The sequence below is a fragment of the Loxodonta africana genome, chromosome 10, assembly GCF_030014295.1.
Source record: "Loxodonta africana isolate mLoxAfr1 chromosome 10, mLoxAfr1.hap2, whole genome shotgun sequence".
NCBI lineage: Eukaryota > Metazoa > Chordata > Mammalia > Proboscidea > Elephantidae > Loxodonta > Loxodonta africana.
In genome coordinates this window covers 119,429,658-119,438,167 of record NC_087351.1, presented here as the reverse complement: position 1 = coordinate 119,438,167, position 8,510 = coordinate 119,429,658, and the positions used below count along the sequence as shown (strand labels likewise).

General features: G+C 42.3%; 1 pseudogene; it reads right to left on the bottom strand.

The window, feature by feature from the left end:
* Positions 1-6,807: 6,807 nt before the first annotated feature.
* LOC100664454 (disintegrin and metalloproteinase domain-containing protein 21-like) lies at positions 6,808-8,171 on the bottom strand (annotated as a pseudogene).
* Positions 8,172-8,510: the final 339 nt, after the last annotated feature.

Here is an 8,510-nt window from a genome sequence, read left to right as displayed (position 1 = left end):
AAGACGGACAGGTAAGCTGCTAGCTTGAGTCCTGAGAACCAGAGGTAAGACAAGAGACAGCTACTGGATCCAGAACAACCCAATAACTTTTGCAAGGCAAGCAGGAAGGAAGTAGGCGGCAGAAGGTGGAGAGATGAAGGCTGAGGGGGCAGAGAGCCCCAGCAAGCCCCACCCCCACCAGTACCACTCAGCAGATTCCATCATGGGGGTGATCATGTATCAAACTTCAACAGGGAAGTGGTCGCAGCATTATACAACTGCCAAAACACTGAGAATCACGGCCCAACCAAGCTGATACACAATCATAAACATCACAAACTCGACAGCAACGGGTTTGAGCTTTTTTTTATTATTATTACTTCAAATAATTCTGTCTTCTTCTTTTGGTGTTCTAATCACATGTATCTAACATCTTTTGAGAACATTCCATAATTTTGTGATTGTCTTTTTTTTTTTCCATTCTGTTTTCTTTTTGCATTTCAGTTTGGAAAGTTTCTACCGACCTATTTTCAAGCTCACTGATTCCTTCCTCAACCTTCTCCATCCTGCAGATGAGCCCATTGAAGGCTTTCTTTATTTCTGTTACACTGTTTTTGATTTTTAGTAATTATTTTTATTCTTTCTTAAAGTTTATATCCTTCTGCATTTGTTGCCCATCTGTTCTTGTAGGTTGTCTACTTTTTTTCATTAGCACCCTTGACACATTAGCGACAGTATGTTTTTAACTTTGCTGTATGATAATTCCAAAATTTGAATGATATCTCGTTCTGATGTTTGCTTTGTCTCTTCAGGTCATGCTTTTTTCTGTCCTTTTAGCATACTTCTGTCTTAGTTATCTAGTGCTGCTGTAACAAAAATACCACAGGTGGGTGGCTTTAACAAACAGAAGTTTATTCTTTCACAGTTAAGGAGGCCAGAAGTCCAAATCAGAGGGCCAGCTTGAGGGGGTCTGTCTCTCTCTCTCTGTGTCAGCTGTAGGGGAAGGTCCTTGTTCCTTGCTTCTTTGGTGACCTTCATGTGGTGTGACATCAATCTTCCCCCAAGCTGTGCTCGCCAGTTTGCTTGCATTTAATCTGCTCTTTTTGTATATCTCAAAGGAGATTAACTCAAGATGCACCCTATAATAATAATATATCATTAACATGACAAAGACAACCCATTCCCAAATGAGATTATAACCATAGGTATAGGGGTTAGGATTTACAACACATATTTTGGGGGAACACAATTCAATCCATAATATTTGATGTTTGGTGAAAAACAAAATATGGTGCATTAGGTAATGGAAACCAAGGTAAGAAGACCTTCAGTGTAAAGATCAACGTTCACCTGGCAGGTTGTTGTTGTTGGGTGCCATCGAGTTGATCCCAACTCATAACAACTCTGTGTACAACAGAACAAAACACTGCCCAGTCCAGCACCATCCTCATAATCATTGTTCTACTTGAGCTCATTGGTGCATCCACTGCGTCAGTCCATCTCTTTGAGGTTCTTCCTCTCTTTTGCTGACCCTCTACTTTAACAAGCATGATGTCCTTCTTCAGGGACTAGTCCCTCCTAATAACCTGTCCAAAGTACATGAGACAAAGTCTCACCTTCGTAGCTTCCAAGGAACATTCTGGCTGTATTTCTTCCAAGACAGATGTGTTTGTGCTTCTGGCAGTTCACGGTATATTCAATATTCTTCAACAACACCACAATTCAAAGGCATTAATTCTTCTTTGGCATTCCGTATTCATTGTCCAGCTTCCACATGCATATGAGGAGAAAACACCACAGCTTGGGTCAGGTGCACCTCAGGCCTTTAAGTGACATCATTGCTTTTCAACATTTTAAAGAGGTCTTTTGAAGCAAATTTGCCCAGTACAATGTGTCATTTGATTTTTTGACTACTGCTTCCAAGGGCATTGATTGTGGATCTAAGTAAAAAGAAATCCTTGACAACTTCAATCTATTCTCCTTTTATCATGATGTTGCTTATTGATTTAGTTGTGAGGATTTTTGTTGTCTTTATGTTGAGGTGTAATCCATACTGAAGGCTGTAGACTGCTTTTCATCAGTAAATGCTTCAAGTCCTCTTCACTTTCAGCAAGCAAGTTTGTGTCATCTGCATATTGCAGGTTGTTAATGAGTCTTCGCCAGTCCTTATGACCTGTTCTTCTTCATATAGTCCAGTTCCTCGGATTATTTGCTCAGTATATAGATTGAATGAGTGTAGAGAAAGAACACAACCCTGACAACATCTTTCCTGATTTTAAACCACACAATATCCCTTTGCTCTGTTCAAATGACTGCCTCTTGGTCTATGTACAAGCTTCGCATGAGCACAATCAAATGTTCTGGAATTCCCATTCTTGGCAATGTTATCCATAACTTGTTATGATCACACAGTTGAATGCCTTTGCATAGTCAACAAAACACAGGTAAACATCTTTCTGGTATTCTCTGCTTCCAGCCAGGATTCATCTGACGTGACGTAGTGATGTCCTTCGTTCCACATCCTCTTCTGAATCGGGCTTGAATTTCTGGCAGTTCCCTGTCAATGTACTGCTGTAACCTCTTTTGAATGATCTTCAGCAAAATATTACTTGTGTGTGATGTTAATAATATTGTTTCATAATTTCCCCGTTCTGTTGGGTCACCTTTAGAATAAGCACTAATATGGATGTCTTCCGGTTGGTTGGCCAGGTAGCTGGCTTCCAAATTTCTTGGCATAGGCCAGCGAGCACCTGCAGCCCTGCATCTGTTTGTCAAAATATCTCAGTTGGTGTTCCCTCAATTCCTGAAGCCTTGTTTTTCACCAGTGTCTTTGGTGCAGCTTCAACTTCTCCCTTCAGTACCATTGGTTCTTGATCATAGGCTACCTCCTGAAATGGTTGAACATCAGCCAATTCTTTTTGGTACAGTGGCTCTGTGTAATCCTTCCATCTTCTTTTGATCCTTTCTGTGTCATTCAATATTTTGCCCAGGTTTAAATTTTTTCTTCAGTTCTTTCAGCTTGAGAAATGTGTATCATATTCTTCTCTTCTGGTTTTCTAGCTCCAGGTGTTTGCACATGTCATCATAATACTTTGTTTTCTCAAGCCATTCTTTGAAATCTGTTCAAATCTTTTACTTCATCATTTCTTCTAATCGCTTTAGCTACTTGACTTTCAAGAGCAAATTTCAGAGTTTCTTCTGACATCTGTTTTGGTGTTTTCTTTCTTTCCAGTTTTTTTAATGACCTTTTGCTTTCTTCATGTATGATATCTTTAATGTCGTTCCACAACTCATTAGGTCTTCAGTTATTAGCATTCGATGCATCAAACCTATACTTGAGATGGTCTCTAAATTTAGGTAGGATATTCTCAAGGTCATATTTTGGCTCTTGTGGACTTGTTCTTATTTTCTTCAGGTTCAGCTTGTACTTGCATATGAGCAGTTCGTCTTTTCCACAATCGGCGCACGGCCTTGCTCTGACTGATGAGACTCAGCTTTTCTATAGTGTCTTTCCACAGATGTAGTTGATTTGATTCCTGTGTATTCCACCTGGCGAGGTCCATGTGTATAGTCACCGTTTATGTTGTTGAAATAAGACATTTGCAATGAAGATGTCATTGGTCTTGCAAAATTCTACCACAAGATCTCTGGCATTGTTTCTATCACCAAGGCCATATTTTCCAACTACCAATCCTTCTTTGTCGCCTACTTTGGCAATCCAATCACCAGTAATTATCAATGCATCCTGATGGCACGTTCGATCAATTTCAGACTGCAGAGGCTGGTAAAAATCTTCAATTTCTTCATCTTTGGCCTTAGCAGTTGGTACATAATTTTGAGTAACAGTCATATTAACTGGTTTTCCTTGTAGGTGCTTAGATATTATCCTATCACTGACCATGTTGTACTTCAGGATAGATCTTGAAATGTTCTTTTTAACGATGAATTCAACACCATTTCTTTTCAATTTGTCATCCTTGGCATAGTAGAGCATATGATTATTTGATTCAAAATGGCCAATACTCATCCATTTCAGCTCACTAAATGCCTAGGATATCAATGTTTATGTGTTCCCTTTCATTTTTCACAATTTCCAATTTTCCTAGATTCATACTTTGTACATTCCATGTTCCTTTTTATTATTAATGGATGTTTGCAGCAGTTTCTTCTCATTTTCAGTAACGCCACATCAGCAAATGCAGGTTTCAAAAGTGTGACTCAATCCACGTCAATAAGGTCAACACTACTTTGAGGAGGCAGCTCTTCCCCAGTTGGCTTTTGAGTGCCTTACAACCTGAGGGGCTCATCTTCTGGCGCTCTATCAATGTTCCACTGCTATTCATAAGGTTTTCACAGGCCATTTTTTTCAGTAGACTGCCAGGTCCTTCTTAATCTTAGTCTGGAAGCTCAGCTGAAACCTGTCCACCATGGGTGACCCTGCTGGTGTTTGAAATACTGGTGGCAGAGCTTCTAGCATCACAGCAACAAGCAAGCCCGCCCTGTACGACAAACCGACAGATGTGTGGTGTATCTGGCAGGAGTTGGACTATATTTAACATCTGTGATATCTATAAGTACCACAGGCTTTACATAACTCTAGTGCTCTTTTTTTGGGGGGAGGGATTTTGGGGGCTCCTAAGTATTCCTCCTCAAAGAGTCCATGTCTTGAAAGTTTTTCAGCTATAGTCCACTGTTATTAAACCGTAGCCCTGTGGTATGGTGGGAAGGTGTGGGGAGAGAAGTGTTCTATATAATCTTATGGTTAAATGCAAGCATTTTATTGGGCCTGTGTCTTGGGGCTCCAACCTTCACAAGTATTCTCTAGAGTATAGCTAATTTCCTCCACCCCTACTTCCTTGAACCTGTTACCTCTCCTGACTATATTCCCCCCTTAGGTAACACAGGAAGGCTGGGGAAGGTTTCCCTTCCCCAAGCTAGGATAAGTCTTTGGAAAAGATCTTCTCCTGGAGAGTCAATTTTGGTGTGGAGAAGGCTCTGGGCTTATTTCACAACGATTACTCATCCCCTCCTTCTGTCAGAGCCACAAGGGGGTCTTTTGGATGTTCACCAGAGAATCAAAAGTGAGGGCTTTCCCTAAAACTGTGGTCCCCAGGAGTGTCTCACTCTCATGCTAGTCCACGTTCAGCCTCCAGCAATTCATCAAATTGTATCCAAGTGTTTCTCCTAATTCATATCTTCAGCGGCTTCTGTTCAAGGTAAGTAGCTCTCAGCTGTATCTCTCTAGATGCACCTGCCTCTGTACTTTGGGGTGATGTTTGACAAGTAAGCTCATTCCAGTTCTCTGACGGTTCAAGGAAAGTACCTTTTTCCCAGTATGTCCAAATTTTTCCACAGAGGTGGGAGTGACAATTTTTAAGCTCATTCTTTAAATGTCAAGGGTGAACCTGGAAGTATAGGCATTTATTTCAGAAATTCCCAACTTTTTTTTAATTTTTAATGTGCTTTAAGTGAAAGTTTACAAATCAAGTCAGTCTCTCTTACAAAAACTTATATATACCTTGCTATATTTTTTTTATATACTCCTAGTTGCCCTCTCCCTAATGAAACAGTACACTCCTCCTCTCCACCCTCTATTTTCATGTCCATTCAGTCAGCTTCTGACCCCCTCTGCCCTCTCATCTCCCCTCCAGACAGGAGCGGCCCACATAGTTCCACGTGTCTACTTGATCCAAGAAGCTCACTCTTTACCAGTTTCATTTTCTATCCCATAGTCCGGCCCAATCCCTGTCTGAAGAGTTGGCTTTGTGAATGGTTCCTGTCTTGGGCTAACAGAAGGTCTGGGGACCATGACCTCCAGGGTCTTTCTAGTCTCAGTCAGACCATTAAGTCTGGACTTTTTACAAGAATTTGAGGTCTGCCTCCCACTGCTCTCCTGCTCCCTCAGGGGTTCTCTATTGTGTTCCCTGTCAGGGGTGATGCTGCCACAAGTTGAGTATCACGAGCTGCCACCAGAAGCTAGGAAGAAGCAAGGAAATTTTTTCCCCAGAGTCTCAGAGAGAGCGTGGCCCTGCCAACACCTGGATTTTGGCCTCCTCTTCTGGCTTCCAGGGCTGTGATAGAATAAATTTCTGTTGTGTTAAGCCACCCAATTTGTGGTACTCTGTTAGGGCAGCCCCAGGAAACTAGCACATCTGGTTTTCTACTCCTAAAGACCTGTCCTTCCAAAAGGCTGGATTCTATCACTTATCATGACTTACTCAGCCTGCTTCCTTCCTCAGTTCATCACCATGTAAAGGTGAGAAGGAGGGAGGGATAAAGTGTTCTCATTGAATTTCATTCTATGCTGCTTTTGCCCTTCTGATCGTAGGTTCTCATCTGCAGAATCTGTGCTGCAGGTTCACCACCAGTGCCAGGTGGAGATTTGAACCCACCGCAGTCTCACCCCAAAGCCCACAGCCACCCCATTTGCACCAGGCAGAGTGGATTATGAGTGGCCTTCAATTTCCCTGAGCGCACCTTGCTTTACAGAAGGACAGATTACGGACACAATAAGGAAATCCCCGGTGCATAAGAACACTGGAGACGTGTCATGCATGTGCCCCTGAAGGAGACTGTGGCCAGCTTCCGCCAACCCTGGGCCCAGCAATATCAGGTCCTAACTAGCTGCTGACTCAGTTCTTCTCTCCCAGCCAGTAGCCCAGGCTGTCTGGGCTTCTAGTGGCTTATAAAAACGTGTAGAACACACCCAACATTTAATTTTTATTTATTTCAGAGGTAAGTCACCAATTGTCAAAGGGTACTGATGTCAAAAGTAACCGTGGCCCCCAGCTCCACCCAGGGTATGCAGTAGGTGCCTGTATTTTTCTGCAGACTTCTACACATTTTGATTTCAGCTTTGCCATCTCTTTTACTATTTTTGTTTTTCACAGATGTTCTTTCTTGGTATTATCTGTTTTTGTTACAGGGGTTGGAAGGTTGACTTCTTTTTTATTCTGATTCATACTCCTTTTCTGTAACTTTGGTCTTCTGAATGGTTCTTACATTTGTGGCTATCGCAAAGAGGAATGCAGCTATCAAGGCAAAAATACGACCAAAGATCAATCTCAAATATATGATTAAATCGTCACTTTGTGATACTGCCCTAAATCTTCTGGGAGGAGGTCCACTGTCTTCGCTCCCACCAGCACCTGGGCTTAAACACAGTGGAGGGCGCCAGCCTATGTGGCAACGACAGTGTCTTCTATTGTTGCACATTCCTCGAAAACTGCACTTCTCAGGGCGACAGTCATAGTCCAGTACAGTTAAAGAACCATTTCAATAGCTGCCAGGACTACACAATCTTCCAGGAGCACAGGGGGTACCAGGTCTCACATGTCCAACATCAGTTGTCTCTGTTGAACGGTGTCCATCCAGTCCAAAACACCGGAGCCCTGAGATCCAAGACTGGTGGAATGAAACATGGTCCTGCAACCAGGAAAGATGGCTGACATTGGTACACTGCAATCTTCCACATTTAACATCTCCTTCTTCACAACTCTGAAATACTTTGTTTTCAGTGCTTCTCCTGCAGTGTCCAAATCGGGAGCCTTTTCTATTAATATTATAGCAAGCATCTTCAGCATTCACGGCATCTCGGCCAAAGATTTCTTTGCCGTGCATAGAGCGGTCAGTGCAATTACCCTGATAGCAGTATTCCTCTTCAGTGCACGGGGTTCCATCTTGCAGATAAAAATCACCAGGGCATCTGTGGGTTTCCCCGGTGCAGTACTCTGGAAGGTCACATATATTTTGGATAGATCTGCAAAATGTCCCCGGGGGGGAAAGGAACAGTTTGTACAGCATCCTCCTTCACTTCAAGCACTACCAGGGGTCAGTGTATAGTCAGTTCTACAGCACTCACTGCAGTAGCACTGCTTGAAGGAGCCGCAATCACATTGCTCCGACCCCCGTACTACAGAGTCTCCGCAACGCTGCTTAGTAACACTTTCATTGTAAAAATGTCCTATCTGCCTGAATAGACAGTGGTTTCCAGTTCCAGTTGCCTCATGCAGGTGTGCAATGGAACAGTTACTGAACACATCTGTTATCACAGGGTACCTATACATAATGCAGGTGGTCCTTCTCTGGCAATAACAAGTGTCCGCATCAACGTGTAGACCCAGAGTTCTCCCAATTTGAAAGGAAGTAATCACAGATAACAACAAATAACGTCTTCCGAGTTTGCCGATCATGACTAGATTGTATGGTGTGCATACGCTGTTTCCCCTTGCATTAAACTCAATATCATTAGGTCCATCTTTAATCACTATGAAGGCTGACTCTCCCTGAAGAAGATAATACACATATTGTGCAAAATGATTGTGATATGGACTTGACTGTCCATAATCCCTCAAAGAGGTTGGATCCCAATGGTTATATATGACCAAAGAGGTAACATAGTACCTTATATCAAGGTTGTGATACATTGTGTTAACTAAACTACCTAAACTTACCAGATATTGGACACACAGTGTTACATTGTTGAATCGACTATACACTGAATGAGAACTTATAGGAAGGCCTCGTAAGGC